The 22521-nt window shown below is 40.7% G+C and overlaps 1 protein-coding gene and 1 non-coding gene across 4 annotated transcripts in view; both read right to left on the reverse strand.

The window, feature by feature from the left end:
• Positions 1 to 22521, reverse strand: part of LRRK1 (leucine rich repeat kinase 1) — a 145639-nt gene that overhangs the window by 118172 nt on the left and 4946 nt on the right. The window lies entirely within an intron of this gene.
• Positions 3016 to 3088, reverse strand: TRNAV-UAC. The gene has a single exon. It is a non-coding gene; the product is annotated as a tRNA-Val (tRNA).

The raw sequence follows: 22521 nt of genomic DNA on the forward strand, positions 1-22521 counted from the left end.
GTCCATGCTCTATCCACTAGGCCATAAAGGCAGTCAGAGCTGGATCCACTCTGATCACGGGACAGGGGACCTTCAACTTTCAAAGAAACCATTTAAGGTCATTTTTCCTGACTCCTTGCAAATCTCCAGTGGCTTTCCATTCAACTCTGCATCAAACACAGACTTCTTACCATTAGTTTTAAAGCACTCAATCACCTTGTCCCCTCCTACCTCACCTCACTGATTTTCTACTGCAACCCAGCAATTCACTTCACTCCTCTACCTCCAACATACTCACTATACCTTGATCTTGTCTACCTCTTCAGTGATCCCTTGCTCACATTCAGCCCCTGGCATGGAAATCCCACCCCCTTAATATCCATCACTCTCCCCACCTCCAAAGCCTTATTAAAATCACATCTCCAAGAAGCCTTCTCCAATTAAGCCCTCATGTCTCCCTACTCCCTCGCCCTTCTGTGTCACCTTTGCACTTGGATTTGTACTCTTTGAACATTAGATATTCACTCCATCTTCATTCCCTCAGCCCATATGTACCTATCCATAATTTATTTTAATGTCTGCTTTCCCCTTTAGATTGTAAGCTCCTGTGCACAAGAAACATGCCTACCATCTCTGTTATACTGTAATCTCCCAAGTGCTTATTACAAAGTTCTTTACACAATAAGTGCTCAAAAAATATTCATCAATAGATGCCCTGAAAACTGGACTGTCTGGTATTAAATCAGATAACAATAATAAGAACAAAAACAATAATAATGGTATTTGTTAGGCACTACTATGTGCCAAGCACTGTGTTAAGCACTGGGGTAGATTCAAGATGACTGGGTCCCACATGGGACTCACATTCTAAGTAGAAGGAAGAACAGGCATTGAATCCCCATTTTAAAGATGAAGGAACTGACTTACCCAAGATGGCACATAACACAATGGCAGAGACAGGATTAGAACCAGGGTCCTCTGATTTCCAGGCCTCTGCTCTTTCTGCTAGGCCAAGTCACCCTGAGTACAGTGTTCTCTGAGCATTCTAAGAACCTGTCATTTACAATCTCACCTGTTCCCACGAGGAGCCGTTGCTTCTCCTAGTACCAAAAGTTGAGATTTGGGGCAAAGGAGAACCTAGGCAAGGAAGTGGTGTCGCTAAACAAGTCTACGGGGAGGGCGGGAGGAAAGGATACTAACATTTTGGCAGATGCTGTGCTTTCCTTCTTTTTCTGATCCAGAAAGAACTGATGAGAAGGGCCTCACTCAGAACATTAGAAAATTAATACGGTAAGAGCTTTGTTATGGGAATATGCTGCATACTGAAAAATCAGCCCGCACAACAGAGGGCAGGGGGAGTTGGAAAATTGCCCAGAGTGCTTAGGTAAGTTCCTCTGGAAGCCCTCGGAAGACCCACCAGGGCCAGAGGGCTACAGACTGATCTTGGGTTAAACGAAGAGTTGAAGCTGTTTGCTTATTAGATTAGTAAAGAGTTTATGCAAATACTCCAGGGAGCCACTGGGGTCATGGGAAGGGGCCATGAATCACTGAAACTCCTTCCTACCCCGGGATCAATAAACTAAGTTTGTCCAATATGGGGGACCCTCAGAGATTCTGGGTTTCTAATAACATTAATAATAGTATTTGTTAAACACTTCCTATTTGTCAAGCACTGTTCTAATTGCTGGGGTAGATGCAAGCTAACAGATTGGACACTGTCTTAATCCCCATTTCACAGATGAGGTAACAGGCACAGAGAAGTGAAGTGACTTGCCAGGTCACACCATCAGACAAGTGGTGGAGCTGGGATTAGAACCCATGTCTTTCTGACTTCCAGGCCTGTGCTCTATCCACTAGTCCCCCCTTCCCGAGCTTCCCATGTTAGTACGGTGCCGGATAAAGCTTTTCTAAGGGGAAGGAACAAGCTTAGCCAACTTTACTTCCATAACTCAATGTATGAAAATGTTGGCATTTTAAGTCCCAGACTCTAAATCCATCATTTGACAGGAATGTACTCCAAAGTAAAAGTAAAACACTGAATACTCATGTGAGAAGGAAAACTCAAATAACTACTTAGATTAATCATACAAGTGTGGCTTAGTGGAAAGAGCTCAGGTCTGGAAGTCAGCAGGCCTGGGTTCTAACCCCAGGCTGCCAATTGATTGCTGTGTAACCTTGGGTAAGTCACTTCACCTCTCTGTGCCTCAGTTTCCTCAACTGTAAAACGGAGATTAAATACCTGTTCTCCTTCCTACTTAGACTGCAAGTCCCATGTCCTGCAGGGACTGTGTCAACCTAATTAACTTGTACCTAACCCTAATGATTAGAAGTGTTTGACATAGAGTAAGCTCTAAATACCATAAAAGGAGGACCTGGGTTCTAATCCTGGCTCCGCCACTTGTCTACTGTGTGACCTTGGGCAAGTCACTTAATTTATCTGTGCCTCAGTTACCTTATCTGTAACATTTTGAGTTTTGAGCATCTGTAAAACTTTGATTAAGACTTTGAGCCCTTATATGGGACATAGATTGTGTCCAACATGATTATCTTGTATCAACCCCAGTGCTTAGTACAGTGACTGGCACATACTAAATAATAATAATAATAATAATAATAGCATTTATTAAGTGCTTACTATGTGCAAAGCACTGTTCTAAGCGCTGGGGGGTTACAAGGTGATCAGGTTGTCCCATGGGGGGCTCACAGTCTTCATCCCCATTTTACAGATGAGGAAACTGAGGCCCAGAGAAGTTAAGTGACTTGCCCAAGGTCCCACAGCTGACAGTTGGCGGAGCCGGGATTTGAACCCACGACCTCTGACTCCAAAGCCTGGGCTCTTTCCACTGAGCCATGCTGCTTCTACAGAAATAGTCAGAGGGAACATTTTGCAGCCCATTTTAAATAAGTAATTAAACGTATTTAAACTCAACAGTTGAATGAAATGACTGACGTGTTTATTCAGGGAACCTCCCCAGAAGAGTCTGATGTTGTTAAAGGTTGCCATAAATCATTTTTTGAAAATAAGGAATCGATTTCTGGTTCCACTGGGGCTCGAACCCAGGACCTTCTGCGTGTAAAGCAGACGTGATAACCACTACACCATGGAACCGCTCGACTAAATGCTTCATACCATAAACAACAAGAGAAACAGCACATTATAACATTACAGAACTCTTTACTATCAGCAGATAGTTTTTGGGAAGACTCTCCCTCCCACAGCAGCAGAAAGTATCTCATTATATCCTTATCAACAACACTTACTGGGCACCAACTATATGCAAATGCCCCATTCTGGGCATTTGGTAGCATGAGGTAGAGGTAAACACTATGGAGGGATGCCTTCGTTAGAGCCCCCTAGGGCTTTCTGGTGTGTTGGGGGGGGGGGGGTGGGGAGAGAGAGAGAAAGAGAGAGTGAGCGTGCGTGTGTGTGTGTGTGTGTGTGTGTGTGTGTGTGTGTGTGTGTGTCCGGGGGGGGCCTCAAAATTCACAGCAGTGAGTGGAGCCAGATGTTAGCAGGGTCAAAGGGATCTTACCACCCCCTACCCAGTCCCATGGTGCCCACCTCCCTGAGCTGGATTTTAATGCACTGAGCATCAAAAGGACTCCTCTTTTGTTGCCAGGCACTTGGGAGTACAGCTCTGAGGGCAGTTGGACATCTTTCTAGACCAGCCCAGCAGAAACACTGAGAATCCAAGAAGAAAGCAGAAGGAAGAATTAACCCCTCTACCACTGAGGGAAAATAGCTCTCACTCTCCAGATCTTGCAGGGAGAAAGGACGGGAGGAGGAAAAAAAAATCTAGATGTTCATTATAACTTTAACAACGGTCATATCGAAAACCTTGGCAAGTCAGCTAGGTGAAATTAATAGGTGCACTTCAAAAAATTTTAGACAAAATACCACTCCATGGCAGTACAAAGTAATTTTTTCAAAGGTAAATTATAATGTTGGTAATCTGAAACATAACTAAGTATATGGACTGTGAGCCCGTTGTTGGGAAGGGAATTTCTCTAAACGTTACCGAGTTGCAGTTCCCAAGCGCTTAGTACAGGGCTCTGCACACAGTAAGTGCTCAATAAATACAACTGAATGAATGAATTAATCCAAGAACTGGAAGAGAATGTATTTGAATCATGCACTTTAAATTACCAACACACAGATGAAGATTTCTCATTAATTATTTACTCCTTCTCAAAATACTGAGACATTTGAGATGCCTCAAAGGATTCAAGCCATTAGCAAGTGCAGGTTTCAATAATCCCTTCCAGCCCTCCTCTGGCAGTTCCTGGTTTGAGATGGGCAAACATCCAGAATGAAGAAAAATGCATTTGTGAAGAGTGTGGATTTAATATGATCATATTTATTGTTACAGATATGAAAGGAACAATGGGTATCTCAACATGATGATTTACAGACAAATCATCATTCTATTTTCTATACTTAATTTGTAAATGGGACAGTTATACCTTTAAAATCTGATGTCATAGACTTAGCTATTTTCACCTTTCACATTATATTTGTAAAATCAGACAATAGTATAAAGAACAATCTGACTGTAAGTGTGGTTTAAAAGCCACGACAGAGTGCGTTGCTTTGGAAAACTGCTCAGTTTTTATATTCTTTTATTATATCACCTTAGTTTCATTTTAGTACATTACATTTCCTTTCATTCTTTAGCCTTTCCTGGGTATTCCTAATTATTATTCATAATGTAAATAGACACATTGGTGCCTCCAAAATGCTAGCTAAGATCCCAAACAAATGTCATGTGCAGTCCCGGTGCACATTTCGCATTTGAAATAAATCAAAAATATTAAACTGTTTAAAACCAGAGGCTCCAGCATGGTTGATAAAGCATGCTTAATTTGGGGTTTTGGCATTATTATTTGCTTAGGGATCAGAGTAAAAGGAAATCTGTTCATGATACTTATAATAATTTAATATTCAATCATTTATTGAATGCTTACTCTGTGCAAAGCACTTTACTAAGCGCTTAATAGTGAGGTTATCAGGTTTTCTTTGAATCTGCCATTTTGTTTTAAGAAACCTCTCAATTCTTCCAAACCTAGAAACCTCTATTTCATTTTCAAACAGACATCTTTCACCACTAGAAATGAACATTTCTCCTGGAGAAATATGCTACCATAAAAAACAGGAACTACTCATGGAATTCACAAGATTAAAAAAAACCATAGGTTATTTTTAAATTCTTAAACAAATTGCCTAAAATTATCCAGTCCAGTGGAAGCAATAGATTTTATTAGGTCAAGAGTTAATACCAAATTAATAAGAAGTAGCATATGACATTCTGCTTAAATTATCAGTTACTACAAAATAGACAGAGGGAAAGGAGAATTACTTAACTAGTAAGAATTTTTTAGTCAAAAATCACTATTTTCAGAAAACCGATTGGAAGGGAAACTTTGGAGTTTAAGTCCCTAGAGGCAATAAGAAAGCCCAGAGGTTGACGCAATGCATTTAATGAAAAAAGTTGAAGAACTCTGCAAATGGCTGACATTCTCCTGTAGGCATCAGTGTCTTTTACATTTTTTTAACTCTTCCCACTGTACACTTCCTGCAATGTTCCAGTACTGCCCTGTTTATCTAAATCTCAGTCTTTGAAATTATTTCATAATGATCCTTAATTTACCATACTGTTGATGCTCAAGAAATGTTAACACCAGCACTATCTGCATGCACAAACAGCAGTCTCGATTTTCCTGTTATTCAAGTTACTGTATTAAAATAGTTTACATGTCCTTGAAACATCATATACATGCTGTGTTGGCAATTCTTTGAGTTCTAAAAGGCATAATTCCTCTTGACCGTCATCTCTGGCTTATTAAAATTATATTATCCCTTCCCTTTCATTCCTTCTTGTTCTATTAGACTTTTCCTTTGGGGCACACAAAATAAAAAATATGGAGTCCTAACATCCCTCTCGTTATAATCACGGTATTTATTCTTAAATGTATGCACTGGAAACAAATTTAAAATAAACCATTTCTAGATTTTAGATATTTTTAAAGTGAATTTTGCTATTTTTGGTTACTACAAATAATGCAGAAAGTTTTAACAGCAAAGACAGGCAGGAGATATAATTTAAAGAACATTTATGATTTTAATTCCATAAACTGGAATTTATAAAATGTCCATATAAAGTTCAAAGATTCTCTTCTCCAAAAGGACAAATTTGTATTGGAACAATATATTATTTTAAAATTCTAGCTCGGTTAAGACTTTTTAAGCTACCCATCACAATCTTAAATTTTCATAGCCACTTTAAATTTAAAAAAAATTAAAATATAGCCATTTTTGTTTTGGTAAAGAACAAATGCCAATAATCTTTAGGAGACTACTAACCTGATCATAATTCTTACATGTGCCGTAGTTCCAAAGTCCTGAGCAATGAGTCCGATATTTTAACATCTTCCATAAAGTACCAATTCATTGAAGAGTGATTCAGTGTGTCATGAATCTGCTTTTGCTGTTGCATTGCAAGATCCTCTTTACCACTCCCGTTGCCATTGATTCTAAACGACCATTACCCATACCCAGAGTTTAGCATCCTTTAGCTAGTAGGATGTATCTCTCCGAAGTGATTTCATAATAGGAGGCTCGCAGTAATATCCACAGCCTAGTCTCATTATAGTGAAACCCAACCCTTAATTTCTTCAGAGAAGATTCAAAGATTGGGTGGATGGTGGGAAGGAGAATAAGGGTAGGGAGAGTATAAAATCCGTTCCAGGGTGATCTCAGAAAATAATTCCTCAACAGCACCAGATGGCTACGACTCTGATCTATTGGATTAACCACTAGCCATTTTAACAGCATCACAGGATCACAGAATAAATGGAAAAAGAGCATTCAATATGGGTCAGTCTCAAAATGGGTAGTAATGCATCACCAGCTAGATAATTTTTTTTTACTAAGCAGAAGTTTCAACAAGCATTTATGACACTTTAATTAGCTTCTTGTTTCTTGCCAGCTTCCCTCCACCCATAACTAGTTTTTGTTTGGGAAGTTTTTTAAACAACATGCTTAAAAATGCCTTCAGCTTAGTGCTTTCAGTACTCAGTGACTCTGCAGCATAAGCTATGGAAAAAAGAATTTGCTAAAATGAGATGTTTGTGTGGGAGACCACCTTATGATACAAATTTTCAAAGGCACAGAGATTTCTCTCACCATCTTTTTGAAATAAGAAGGTGGAGGTCAAAGGCAAAAAAAAAAAGTCTTATGGAGTCACCAGGTGAAAAGTGACTGCACTGGGCAAGGATGACCCAAAAATGGACAGTGGTTACAATCTTCCACCTACACACATCTGAGATTTTTCCCTTATAAAGATATGGGGTCTTAGTTGATTTAGAACCTAATGCAGAATACTGTACTAAGCAGGGGAGATAGATAATTAAAATACTTTTTAGACAGGAGGAAGAAGGAAAAGAGGATATGAAAATGAATTAGTGCTTACATAAGGTAAGAAAGGTATGTACATAAAATACTTTGGGAAACTGACTACACTAGTGGGTAGGTGGTACCGAAATACTGATGTGGCAGTGGGGCATATAACTTGGGGAGATTAGAAATTAGTTGGGGAAGGCCTCTTGTAGGAGATGTGATTTCAGAGGGGGTTTGAAGAGGAGGAGAGCTGTGGACTGCCAGATGTTTTCGTTGGTAAACTGGGTAGGAAATGAGCTGAACTTGAAATTAACAATAAAAATGTGTGTATCTGTACCTTCACTGTCATTCTCTCCTGCAGAGTGATCAGAAGAGCATAAAAAAATGCACTGACAGCCTACATAAGGCACCCACTACAATTCTGCACTAAATGGACACATAATGGTGCAAAAGAACAAAGTACTCAATTTAAATCCAGGGCATTTCAGACACTGCAAGACTTGGATTCACTGCATATTAACTTTGACAGTCCAAAAAGAGATTTAGGAAGTCTGCCCAAACAGGCAAAATTCACAACTAAGAGAACAGGAGATTTGTTTGCTCCTCATTCTTCCTCTTTGGGGACTTCTGCACTGTAGCAAACTTACATCCTGACCAGCAAATAGGAGTTCTTTTGAAGAGTTGGGAAAAAGCTAGAGAGCTAATTGGTCAGAACCCTGAGGAGATGTGGAGTTCACGCCGGGTGAACAGCATCTGCCTACTCAGAGACTTTATTAAAAGGCTTTAACCTAACATTTGGGATCTTTCCAATTCAAAAAATCAACTGAAACCTGCTTCGGATGTGAGAGGGATCAGGGGAAAATTCTGCTGAAATGGAACTGAACGTGGAATAGCACAAAACACACACACACACCTAGAAGCAGACACCAAGAAACCTTAAGTTTTGCCTTTTTTAAAAAACTAAATAAGCAGAGAATGTGTGTCCAGGTTTGGTGGGGTCAAATGACCTGAGAGTTTGGATTCTCATTCTGCTAATGCTGCTGGCAGCACATTCCAGCGACTTACCAAGGCAGACTGCTTGCTTCCTTTATCTATAAAATGATAATGCCACCTGTCTAGCAGTGGTCTTGGTAGTAAATTAGCCAGCCACATGTTTGGAGCTAGACAGAAAGCTAGCAACCGACTTTAGAGCCCTGCATTTGCAGTTTAACTGGCTTTGGACAAACTAGAATGTTGAGGAGGGGTTGGGAAACAAGGTGACAGAGGAGCAAGAGGCTTAAAGAACAAGACCGATAATAACAACAAAAACAACTGTGGCATTTATGAAGTGCTTACTGTGTGCCAGACACTGTTCTAAGTGCTGGGGTGGGTATGAGCAAATTGGGTTGGACACAGTCCCTGTCCCACATGGGGCTCATAATCCCCATTTTACAGATGAAGTAACTGCAGCATGGAGAAGTTAAGTGACTTGCCCAAGGTAACACAGCAGAGCTGGGATTAAAATCCCGGTCCTTCTGATGCCCAGTCCCACACTCTATCCACTAAGCCATGCTGCTTTTCACTTCAGCAATTCTGCTCCTCGGTATGCCCCTCTCCCTGCTGGATCGGATATGGGAAACTGGCTCTAATTTTTTTTTTAATGGTATTTGTTAAGCGCTTACTATCCAGCACTGCCCCAGGCTCCATATGGGAAGAAAGTAGTTTAAGGAACAGAACTACTGCAATGGAACATAGCTGTGCTCTTTAAATCCTCTCACAGTCCAGTGCCATAATAATAATAATAACAACAAGAACAACTGTGGTACTTGTTAAACATTCTCTATGTGCCAAACACTGTTCTAAGCACTGGAACAGTGGGGAGAGAGAACAGATATCATCTCTACTTTTATAGATGAGGAAAGTGAGGTACAGAGAAGTTAAGTGACTTGCCCAAGATCATACAGCAGAAAAATGGATTAAAATCCAGTCTTTTGACTCCCAGGCCCACGCTCTTTTTCACTGGGCCCCAGAAGAGAGGGGGCCATGAGATATCAGACTGTCCAGGCTGCCAATTTTCCTACTTTAACCCTACTCACACAACCATATATAACCTTGGGACTCTGGGCCCCCAAGCACTCAACAAATACCATCATTATTATTATTATTATTATTATTATTATTATTATTATTAAGACCCAAACTGTCCTTACTTAAGGATTTGGATAAAGCCTGGACAAGCTTACAGTTCTCTAGATTGTAAGCTCATCCTCTAGACTGTAAACTCGTTGCAGGCAGGTTATGCGTCTGTTATATTGTGCTATACTCTCTCAAGCGCTTAGTACAGTGCTCTACACATAGTAAGTGCTTAATATTAGTAAGCAATATTGATTACTTACTGTGTGCAGAGCACTATACTAAGCACTTGGGAGAGTACAATATAACAGAGTTGGTAGACATGTTGCCTGCCCACAACGAGTTTACAGACTGTAATTGTCCTTACTTGAAGAGACGGAAGAAGCCTCCTACTTTCAATGGTGAGGCTACGTGGAAAGTTTTCTACTTGCCTGGATTAAAATACCAGAGACAGCCTTTGGAATCAATTGTTCAGTAACTGCTATTAAAAATAATACAACTGCCAGGAACAGTTACAGTAATTTAAGATGGCGGTAACTAAATTGCTTGGCAAGCAGTTCAGTACTCTCTTTTGGGAAAAGCGACAGGATTGAATACCCCTCCTAAAATAGCAAAGTGCTATCCCCATACTAGATGAGGGCACAAGACGACAGATGTCAGGGTAACTTTAAGTCTTTTTTTTCCTAGTGTTGATAAATACCCCACCTTATCATTTCCCAGATCTGAAAAGGAAAACTTCTCAGGGTGAGTGCCAGGACCAAAGGAAACTACGCCTCCTCAGCTCTATTGTTTACCTCATTAGAACAAATGTTGTATAGAGGTCTTCTGGTCAGTACAGAGGAGAAAAAACGGCATAGGAAAGTGGAAGCTGTATTTCTGCAAATGAATTGCACTAACAAATCTCCTAAACAGTCTGTGAAAGGGATCAATGAAACAGAAGAGACCCCAAAACAAAGATGCTCCCAAATATTTCAGACCCAGAAAGAAAAAAAAAACCCCAAGTACCTTACTTTTGGATTCTCTTTAAGGGCCCTTTACCAATTATTTTTTAGTGATGTAGAAAGCCTGGAGCATCAGACTCCATGTTTTATGCATTCTAATAGGATATGAGAACCAAGATTCAGTAGTAGAGGGCAGAAGGGAAGTTCTGTTCTTTTTCTTTTAATTTTCATGTCACTACAATGCCTTACCATATTAAGAGGGGACATTCTGGGGAAGTGTAGTTCCCTGTCCTCATGCCTCAATAACTTACTGTAAAGTTGTGTTGGTTCACACTGGTTTTATCAGCAGGTTCACACCTAGGTGCCTCTTGTGGTTGTAATATTTTATACAATCAAAATTAGTCTTACTCTGAAATGCTATATAAATTGGATCCAGGAAAAAGGAAGGCAATAAACCATCTCTCTTTTTATGTTTCTTTCACCTTGCCTGGCTCAAAATTGAGAAGTTATGTGGGAAATCAGAGTTCTCTTGCTCTTGGCAGTGCAGGTTTTTGACTTTTTTCACCCCACTTTTTTACTATTTACAAGTACCACTTCCATATTGTAACCCAACCCCAAGTGGTATTTTCACAAGGAGAATTTGTCAACCAGAAAGAATGGAGTCACTTGTTTCATAAGGACTGCCGGACTTGAAATCAGAGCACTGGATGAGGACAGGCTCAAGGAGATGCAATCTGGAGGAAGTTTGTTTTGGAAATGTCTCTCCTCATGGAAGTAAGAGAGGAGAAGCACTGTGATTTAGTGGAAAGAGGAAGGCCCACATTCTAATCCCAGTTCTGTGACTTGCCTGTTTTGTCACCTAATTTCTTTGTGCCTCCTCAACTGTAAAATGTAGATTAAAAACCTGTTCTTCCTCCTCAGACTGTGAGCTCCAGGACAGGATGGTGTCTGATTATATCCACTATGGCACATATTAAGCACTTAAATACTACTATTACCATCATTATTATTATTGTGATTAAGTTATAGGAGGATGTTATTTCAGTGGGATGACTGCTATCAGACCCTTTAATCTGCTCAAAGGTATAATAATAAAAATAACAGTAATAACTTGGTTTTTTGCATAATGCTTTGATTTTATTAATGTGCAACCACATAAATTATCTCATTGGGAGAGGCAGGCATTATCATCCCCATTTTACAGAGGAGGAAGCTGTGGCCCAGAGAGGTTAAGTGATTTACCTAAAGTCACACGGCAGGCCTGGGACAGAGGCAGGAATAGAACCTGCTTTTTTCCCAGCTCCCGTATGTCTAGTTGTGCAAGGGACAACTGAATTTCTTGTTACTGTGGCTGTGGTTGTTCTTTGGGGATTATTTTATTCTGTTTTTCCCAAGATTTTTTACAATTAACTGGAAAAGATCCTCCAACCCTTATTAAATTTAATCTGAGGATCATGTTCAGGTACAGTTTATCAAATGGATTAGGGCAAAGTGGTGCTTGCTGCAGCTAATGGTCTCAGGAGGTATTCTGTTCTGTGACCCCTATTCTTCCAACCAGTCATCATGCAATGTGTGCTACTGGGTGCAGAGCAATAGAGAGAGTGTGGATGATTCAGCGCAAACCATCAACACTACAGCAGTCAACTCCAATGAATAACCTACTGGTGGTAGGATTATACCTTTCCCCTCTCAACTACTTGTGTCTGAACAACACTTATCCAAATGGCGAGGGACCAGGAAAGGTATCAGGTTGCATTTCCATGGAACAAAATGTGCAAGGGTAAGAGTTTTTTCTCAAAGACATGCTCACGGTTGCAGTCTCACCATCAGCAGCATCATCTTTGAGCCAAAGGACAACTATCAGCAGCAGTATGATTGAGGTACATATTTATTTTAATTCTAAAATTTAAAGGATTTTTAATGTCTGGGAATATGTAATTCAGAAGTCTTCAAAGGAGATAATTTCCAAAAGCAATTACAGATGTAGTAGAGTGCCTATACTACAGGGTAGAGTCCTTCATCTACAAAGCACCTTTTAATTTAGTTGTAAAAATTGCTGGGGTATAAAAAATTGATTATTAAAAGGTATATAAGGGCAGGGAAGGCATAATTAATTTATCCATAGCTAGTATGGATACCACTGGTATTTCTGTTGTATAAAAATTTAGAATATATCACCGAACAGAAACACCCACTCCCACACCAAAAAATATTAAAAACCATACAGTAGGAACAGTGATCTATAGTTGTAATCATGACTAGTATGGTCACATGACAGCCTATGTACCAAACAGCATCTTACCATTCTGAACATAATTATCTAGGTTGAACCATGAATAAGTCCCTTCCATGCTCTCTGTCTTGATTTCCCCATTTATAAATTAAACTAATAACACCATCCCTGGCCTTATAAAAACTGCAACTTCTCTTCTTCCAATATGTGGTAGTGCTGATAAAAGACTGTGATCCTTGGAAGAAAAGTTACATGTAAATAAATACAATGGTGCTATAATGTCATTTTTAAAATGAGGCAAAAATACCCCATTTTGTCACAGCTAGACAAACTAAAACCCGTTTTTCACCAATAACATAGCACAACCCACAAGCAAGGATTAAAAGAAGATTACAAAACTTAAGAAGCAGCAAGACCTAGTGGGTAGAGCGCAGGCCTGGGAGTCAGAAGGACCTGAGTTCTAATTCCAGCTCCGCCACTTGTGTGCTGTGTGACATTGGGCAAATCACTTAATTTCTCAGTTACCTCATCTGTAAAATGGGGATTAAGCCTGTGGGCCACAGATTGTGTCCAACCAGAGTTTAGTACAGGGTCTGGCACATAGTAAGTGTTTAAGAAATACCATTAAATAATAATAATAATACCTGGCAGTTCCAATGGCCAACATACACTTACAGTCTTTGTCAGAGGAACAACCTGTAGAAGGCAGGACTTTCTAATTTATTTTCTTTAGTGCAGGAGTTCAGCTGTTTGTCTTTGAGACAGGATGGTGTTTCCTAATAGTTTTAGATTTACTGTGCATCCTCTTGCACTGTACTAGGGACTTGGGAATAATAATAATGGGAGTGAATAATAATTATAATAATGGTACTTGCTAAATGCTTATTATGTGTTAAACACTGCTCTAATTGCTGGGGTAAATAAAAATAAATCAGAGTTCCCTGTCTCATACGGAGCTCGCAGTCTTAATCCCCATTTTACAGATGAGGTAAGGCCCAGTGAAGTAAAGTGACTTGCCCAAGGTCACACAGCAGACATGTGGCAGACCTGGGAATAGAACCTAGGTCCTTCTGACTCTTAGGCCATGTTCTATCTGCTAATACATGGGAAACACAGCAGTGACCTGCTCCCTGCCCACAAAGAGTTTACACTTTAATAGGGGAGACAGGCATGTAAATTGGGGTAGTCAAAATCAGTTAGTGAATGTATGTTTGGCTCACTTGCTGCTCAATCTACAAAGGAACGCAGAAATTTAAGTTGTTTTATGGCTGATGATCGGCCTACTACTATAGGTAACTACATTTGCAGTTCGGGAGGGGTGAGCTGTATTTAGTGAATGGTCTGAAAACTCAGAGATTAATAAAGTCCCATTTAATCTCAACAAATGGGCTATTGTTGGAAGAAATTTTCAAATTTCAAAACAAGACTTGACTTTCAAATGAGGAAACAGTCAACCGATAGCAAAACTCATTTTTTTAGACCTCAGAAACTCTTTAACCTCTATTCCACTAGTCTGTGTTGAATAGCCACAAGTATATTTTGACCTCTCGCAACTGCTTTATAAACTTTTTAAACATGGGTAAATTCAATAATCCTTTTCCCTACACTTCTATCTTTGTAGTGGACTGAGGAGGTGATCCAGGGCTGAGGGTTAGTGGTATGAGACTGGCGAAGGGATAGGACAGTGAGTAAGCTCGCAGGAGAATCCAATAGAGCAAATAGATATCATCCCTGTCTTTGTCCCCTTCTCCTTGAAGCATTATCCAGCCTTGGGTTCACAGACACTCCTTTCTCCTGGTTCTCCTCCTACCTTTCTTACTGCTCTTTCCAATCAATCAGTATTTATTGAGCATTACCTGCAGAGCACTGTACTAAGTGCTTCGACGAGTACAGTACAACAGAATTAGTAGGCTCATTCCCTGCTCATAACAAGCTTATAGTCTAGTACAGTCACTTTTGCAGGCTCCTCCTCTGCCTCCCATCCTCTGACAGTGGGGGTTTGTCAAGGCTCAGTTCTGGGTCCTGTCTATTCTTGATCTACACCCTCTCCCTTGGAGAACTCATTCACTCCCATGGCTTCAACTACCATCCCTATGCAGATGATTCCCAATTTAACTTCTCTGTGCCAGTTACCTCACCTGTAAAATGGGGATTAAGATTGTGAGCCCCACATGGGACAACCTGATCACCTTGTATCCCCCCAGTTCTTAGACAGTGCTTTGCACATAGTAAGTGCTTAACAAATACCATTATTATTATCATTATTATTATTAAATCCACCCCTCCAGTCCCAACCTGTCACACATGTCCTTCTGTGTTCAGGACATCGCTACCTGGATGTCCCAAAGAAACCTCAAACTAAATAGTCCCAATAAAAAACTCCTTATCTTCTCACCGAAATCCTGTCCTCTATGCATTTCTCATCACTGTAGATAACATCCCAATCTCCCTGTCTAATGAGCCCATGACCTTGGTATTGTCCTCAATTCCTCTCATGCAACCCACATATTCAGTCCGTCACCAAATCCTGTCAGTTCTACCTTCACAACATCTCTAAACTCCACCTTTTCTTGTCCATCCAAACTGCTACTATGTTGACCCAAACAATTAACATATCCCTCCTCCTCACTGACTTCCTTAACCCCGTCTCTCCCCACTCCAGTCCATACTTCACTTTGATGTCTGGATTATTTCTCTATGAAACCATTCAAGTCCATACCTTCCCATTCCTCAAATAACCTCCAGTGGTTGCCCCTCCATCTCTGCAACAAATTAATTACCACTGGCTTTAAATCACTCAATCACCTTGCCCCCTCCTTCCTTATCTCACTGATCTCCTACTACAACTCAGCCCACACACTTCAGCCTAGCGTCAGCTTGCTCACTGTGCCTCTTTCTCATCTATCTCACCACCGACTCCTTTCCCATGTCCTCATTCTGCCCTGGAATTCTCTACCCATCCATATACACCAGACCACCACTCTCCCCACCTTCAAAACCTTATTTGTTCAGTTAACCAACGGTATTTGTTGAACAGTTTGTGAAGAGCACTTCTGCAATCACTGGGAGAGTACAATACAAAAGAGTTGGTAGACATGTTCCTTGCCCACAGTGAGCTTAGAATCCAGAATTACTGAGGTCACATCTCCTCCAGGAAACCTTCCCTATTTAAGCCCACATTTCCCCAACTCAGTCTCCCTTCTGCATCATCTATCTGCACTTGGATCTATATCCTTTGGACACTAGTTACTCACCCCACTCTCAGCCCCACAGCACTTATGTACATAACTGTAATTTTATTTATATTATTATCTGTCTCCCCCTCTAGACTGTAAACTCTTTTTAAAGTGGTATTTATTAAACATTTACTATGTGTCAAGCACTGTTCTAAGTGCTGGGGTAGATAGAAGTTTATCAGGTTGGACACAATCCCAGTCCCATATGAGGTTCACAGTCTAATTTGGAGAGAGGAGGATTTAGTTCCTATTTGACAGGCGAGGTAACAGGCACAGAGAAGTTGTGACTTTCCCAAGGTCACACAGCAAGCAGTTAGCACAATGGCGATGAGAACCAGCATGGCCCAGTGGATACAGCAGGGCCTGGAGGTCAGAAAGACCTGGGTTCTAATCCCGACTCTGACACGTCTGCTGTGTGACCTTGGGCAAGTCACTCACTTCCCTGTGCCTCAGTTACCTCATCTGAAAAATGGGAATTAAGACTGTGAGCCCCATGTGGGACAGGGACTAGGTCCAACCTGATTATCCTGTATCTATCCCAGCACTTAGTACAATGCCTAGTACATAGTAAATGCTTAACAAATACCATAAAAAAACCCCCAGGTCCTCTGACTCCCAGGCCCCTTCTCCTTCCTAGTGTAAGGAGGTCACTCTGTTCATTGTGAGTAGGGCACATGGCTACCAACTCTGTTGCATGTGCATCTTTTTGTCCTGTTTTTTGTTTTTTTTTTAAATGGTATTGAGTGCTGTGGTAGATACAAGCTAATCAGGTTAGCCTCAATCCATGTCCCACATAATAATAATAATAATAATGGCATTTATTAAGCACTTACTATGTGCAAAGCACTGTTCTAAGGGCTGGGGAGGTTCCAAGGTGATGAGGTTGTCCCACGGGGGGTTCACAGTCTTAATCCCCATTTTACAGATGAGGTAACTGAGGCACAGAGAAGTTAAGTGACTTTCCCAAAGTCATACAGCTGACCACTGGCGGAGCCAGGGTTTGAACCCATGTCCCCTGACTCCCGAACCCATACTTTTTCCAATGAGCCACGTTGTTTCACATGGGGTTCACAGTTTAAATTCTCATTTTACAGATGAGGTAATTTCTTTGTTAATCATTTACTATGTGCCAAGCACTGCACTAAGCACTGGGGTAGATACAAGCTTATCAGGTTAGATATAGTCCATTTCCCATATGAGGCTCACTGTTTCCATCTCCTTTTAAACAGATGAGGTAACAGAAGTTGTGACTTGCCCAAGGTCACACAGCAGACAAGTGGACGAGCTGGGATTAGAACGTAGGTCCCTCTGACTCTCAGGCCCTTGCTCTATACACTTGGTCACACTGCTTCTCTTAGTACAGTGCTCTGAACATAGTAAGTGCTCAATATATACCACTGGTTAATTCAAGGAGCTCACAATCTAATAGGGGAAAAAGACACAATAGTTTACAGATAGGAAGAAAGAAGCAGGGTTATGTACCTAAATTAGTGTTTAAATAATAGGGTATGTAGGATATGCATGAAAGTGATGTGGTTGCTTTTGAGTACACCAGGGCTTAAGTGATGTGGAAGTGCCTGTGACACTGAAAACTGAGCAAAAAGCAGTGACAGAAAGAAAGCAGCCCAATTCTTTGAGCTCATCTGCATCTTTTTAGCTGTGTTTTTGAGCTTAATACATATATCTGGAGTAGAACAGAGTGACAGTATTGCCTTTGAAATATTAAAATGGATCCTGTCCATTAGTGTAAGAAATATATGTTCTGGTCAATAGGGAAGTAAAAGCCTGCTCTAATACTCCTTAGCCCTCTTAATCTGAGGCAGAAATAGTAGAAGAGTTATGTCTTCAGTGCTTCAATGATTAGTGGTGATCTTTGGGTGCTTTGCTCTTCCATTAAAAATTTTATTATCATAAGGCTGATTATTACATCCAGCTTGAACTAACTCCAGGCCCATGGCTTTTCCATTTCCCAGCCATTACTGTACCAGACTGAAATTCTTCCAAGTAGACAAAATTTATTTTGCCATTGAAAACAATCTTAATTAAAAAAAGCCCAACCTCATCAATTTTGCCTCTTTTTTTTTTCCTGAGTGATAATAAAGTGAGGTTATTAAAGCAAGAAGCTCTACAACTTCCACAGCAACCACAAGTATACCCAGAATGTTTGGGCTAAATTCATCAAGATTTCCTTGCTTCTCTAAACTTGACTCACTGTTATTGGTCATGGTTTTTCCATGGCTTCCTTTCCACTAGGTAGCTAAGGACAGTTTTTAAAAAAAGCTTCTTCAGAAGTTTGTACTCCAGTGACTACGAGAACTTTAAGTAGGGAATAATATCCCTGTTAGATTGAAAGATAGAAAAGGAGAGCATAATTGCATGTTAAAAATAGCAAGCAAAATAGTCAATAAAACTAGCAATTTTGGAAAAAATTATTCCTGCAATTCAGTACACAATTTCCCATTTACTTCAACTTGTAACATAGAAAATGAAGGAAATAATGTAGAGAGAAATCTATGTTGAACAGGATTAAGTATGGGATGAAGGGAAACCATATCACAGCTTTATGAGTGTGCCTTTACTAGAAAAGAATGCTGTCATTCCAGATTAAAATAGTGAGTTCCATGATAAACATCTGTTTGTGGATTTGGCATTTTAATTATGCTTTGTCTCATGGTAGAACATGTCTACCAAGTCTTATATGGTAGATATACAGTCTACCATACAACATTAAGCACTCAATAAATACCGCTGATGGTATCAGCAGGGGACACATTTATCCAGGGTAATATAGTTTAAAGAGACTGTAAGCTCCTGTGGGTAGGGATTGTGTATACCAACTTTTTGTTGTTGCTGTTGTTTTCCTTTTATTATGTTATTCGTTAAGCACTTACTGTATTCCAGGCATTGTACTAAGCACTGGGCTTAGCAGGAAGGCCACGGCCTATGTCACACACGAGGTTCACAGTATTAATCTCCACTTTACAGATGAGATAATATTCATTCATTCATTCATTCAATCGTATTTATTGAGTGATTACTGTGTGCAGAGCACCGTACTAAGCACTTGGGAAGTACAAGTTGGCAACATATAGGGACGGTCTCTACCCAACAGTGGGCTCACAGTCTAGAAGTGAAGACATAGAGTAATAGACATAGAGAAGTGAAGTGACTTGCCCAGGGCCATACAGCAGACAAGTGGCAGAATTAGAACCCAGGTCCTTCTGATTCCCAGGCCTGTGCTCTATCCATTAGGCCATACTGTTTCTCAATACAATTAAACTTGTATTAAGTTTACTTGTATTAAGTCTCCAGGCTCGCATCTCCTCCTGCCTTCAGGACATCTCCATCTGGATGTCTGCCCGCCACCTACAACTCAACATGTCCAACACTGAACTCTTCTTCCCTCCCAAACCCTGCCCTCTCCCTGACTTTCCCATCTCTGTTGATGGCACTACCATCCTTCCCGTCTCACAAGCCCGCAACCTTGGTGTCATCCTCGACTCCGCTCTCTCATTCACCCCTCACATCCAAGCCGGTCTCAGCTCCGCAACATTGCCAAGATCCAGCCTTTCCTCTCCATCCAAACCGCTACCCTGCTCGTTCAAGCTCTCATCCTATCCCGTCTGGACTACTGTATCAGCCTTCTCTCTGATCTCCCATCCTCATGTCTCTCCCCACTTCAATCCATACTTCATGCTGCTGCCCGGATTGTCTTTGTCCAGAAATGCTCTGGGCATGTTACTCCCCTCCTCAAAAATCTCCAGTGGCTACCAATCAATCTGCGCATCAGGCAGAAACTCCTCACCCTCGGATTCAAGGCTGTCCATCACCTCGCCCCCTCCTACCTCACCTCCCTTCTCTCCTTCTACAGCCCAGCCCGCACCCTCCGCTGCTAATCTCCTCACAGTACCTCGTTCTCGCCTGTCCCGCCATCGACCCCCGGCCCACATCATCCCCCGGGCCTGGAATGCCCTCCCTTTGCCCATCCGCCAAGCTAGCTCTCTTCCTCCCGTCAAGGCCCTACTGAGAGCTCACCTCCTCCAGGAGGCCTTCCCAGACTGAGCCCCTTCCTTCCTCTCCCCATCGTCCCCCTCTCCATCCCCCCATCTTACCTCCTTCCCTTCCCCACAGCATCTGTATATATGTATATATGTTTGTACATATTTATTACTCTATTTATTTTACTTGTACATATCTATTCTATTTATTTAATTTTGTTAGTATGTTTGGTTTTGTTCTCTGTCTCCCCCTTTTAGACTGTGAGCCCACTGTTGGGTAGGGACTGTCTCTATACGTTGCCAACTTGTACTTCCCAAGCACTTAGTACAGTGCTCTGCACACAGTAAGCGCTCAATAAATATGATTGATTGACTGAGTAAACTTTGCTGTATTTTACTTTCTAAAGTGCTCAGTACAGTGCTCTGCACACAGTAAGCACTTAGAAACTATTGATTGGATTGATTGGATTGGAAGTGGGGAGAGAGCAGTACTGGAGTGGCCAAGGGAGAAGAAGCAGCGTGGCTCAATGGAAAGAGCACGGGCTTTGGAGTCAGAGGTCATGGGTTCAAATCACGGTTCCACCAACTGTCAGTTGTGTGACTTTGGGCAAGTCACTTAACTACTCTGTGCCTCAGTTACCTCATCTGTAAAATGGGGATAAAGACTGTGAGCCCCCTGTGGGACAACCTGATCACCTTGTAACCTCCCCAGGCTTAGAACAGTGCTTTGCACATAGTAAGCGCTTCAAAAATGCCATTATTATTATTATTATTTAAAGCACCATCCTGCCATGAGGAAACTTTTTAAATTCTAGTCTGGCTAAGAGGCCCTAGCCGAATTTCCTACTGTGAGGATATTGCAAAAGGAGCTAATCCTGTGGTATCTGGATTCTTGTTTGGGCCTAAAGGATGAAATAGTACATCTTACATCTCCATTGCAAATAAAAGCTCGATGGATACTAAGTATAATTACTAATTATAACAGTAATTATTACTTGTGCAGTAACTGTTCAACACCTGTTTTGTGCAAAGTAATGTATTAGGCACTTGAAAATACATCGAAAGAGTCAACCGGAGGCAAATAAATCATACAATTTACATGGGACAAGACAAACATTAAAATATAACTTTCCAAGATCAAAACTAATCCTGATCTTCCCCTCCCTCTACTCCAGCCCACCAAAGTCCCAAATGATCTAAACATTTTAACAAAACCAATCCCTGCTTCAACCACCTTTTGTCTCGCAGAAGGTCTGCAGACAGGGCAGGCTGGGATACCTAGCAAAAAAAGACTTGAAGTGCCCAGGATTGTTGTGGGGTAGGGGGGTTGGAAGAGGGCTCAAGCAGCCCCCCAGGCCTCCTCCTGCCTCCAGTCTGATGGGGCTCATTAAAAAATCAAATAATTTTTTGAAATTTTTTAAGTCAAAAAACCCAGCACTTTATGAAGAAACAATTTCTTCCTAAGTTTTTCTATGGGATGGAATCTTTCCAGATATGAGCAGGAGTGGTGGTGTTGGGAAGATATGATCTTTTCAGATATTCTGAGAGTGGGGAGAGAATATTTTTTGCTGTTAAAAAGAACTACCTAAAAAACAAACAACCCTCTTGTATTTCAAGAACATTGATTTAAACATTCCTCCTTGGCATGCTCTGCTAACTGCTCTCTGCACAGGTGTCCAAGACAAATGCACTGTTTGTAACAGTAGCTCTAGAAGCACTGCATTTTTTAAAAAATAGGCAAATTAGGTAGAAAATTGAGTCAAAACATGCAACTATGGATACTCATTTAAAGAATACAGAAGTATGCAAATACTAATGTTGCCATTTCCATCATTAAAAGACATCCACTTAGTACTGCCATAAAGATTTTTGTAGCCTAACTAGTAACTTTAAATGCCCCACATAAACAATATCAAAGTGTGAATGTTTGTAAACGAATCTTGGATTGCCGATTCTGTTCTCTTTAATTTCAATTTTATTCTCAAAATTTTATGACAGGAGTTTTAGGACAACTTAATTTAAAACTAAAAAATCTTTTTAAAAACCCTATTGGCTATGTTTGATCAGAGATTAAGAATTGGGGATAAAGATAATTGATAAACTAATAAAAAAGGAATTCTACCAAAATGTTTCAAATGCAGTTTTTAAACAAAAAATGCTATTAAGTTTGACTGACAATATTTGTGATCACAATTAGTGTGATTATCCTCTCTGTGTCAGGAAATGTGCATTTCTAGGCCTAGAGGGCTACAGTTTTTTTCTTTGCTCCTCTTGGATCATGGAGAGATTAGGCTCAAGAGCCAGAGGTAGCCCCTAAATGCATTTTTTTTTTTTGCACAGAGAAGGTCCTAGAGAGGCAGCTGCACCTTACATTCTGCAGGAAATGGGGTTAATAATAATTGTGGCATTTGTTGCTGTTTACTATGTACCAAGCACTGTACTTCTACATTGTAAGCTCATTCCTCCAGACTGTAAGCTTGTGGGCAGGCAATGTGTCTGTTATATTGTACTCTCCCAAGGGCTTAGTAGAGTGCTCTGCACATAGTAAGTGCTCAATAAATGTGATTGATTGACTACTAAACACTGGGAGAGATACAAATAATCAAGCTGAACACAGTGTCTATTC

The sequence above is a fragment of the Tachyglossus aculeatus genome, chromosome 5 (assembly GCF_015852505.1).
Source record: "Tachyglossus aculeatus isolate mTacAcu1 chromosome 5, mTacAcu1.pri, whole genome shotgun sequence".
Taxonomy (NCBI): domain Eukaryota; kingdom Metazoa; phylum Chordata; class Mammalia; order Monotremata; family Tachyglossidae; genus Tachyglossus; species Tachyglossus aculeatus.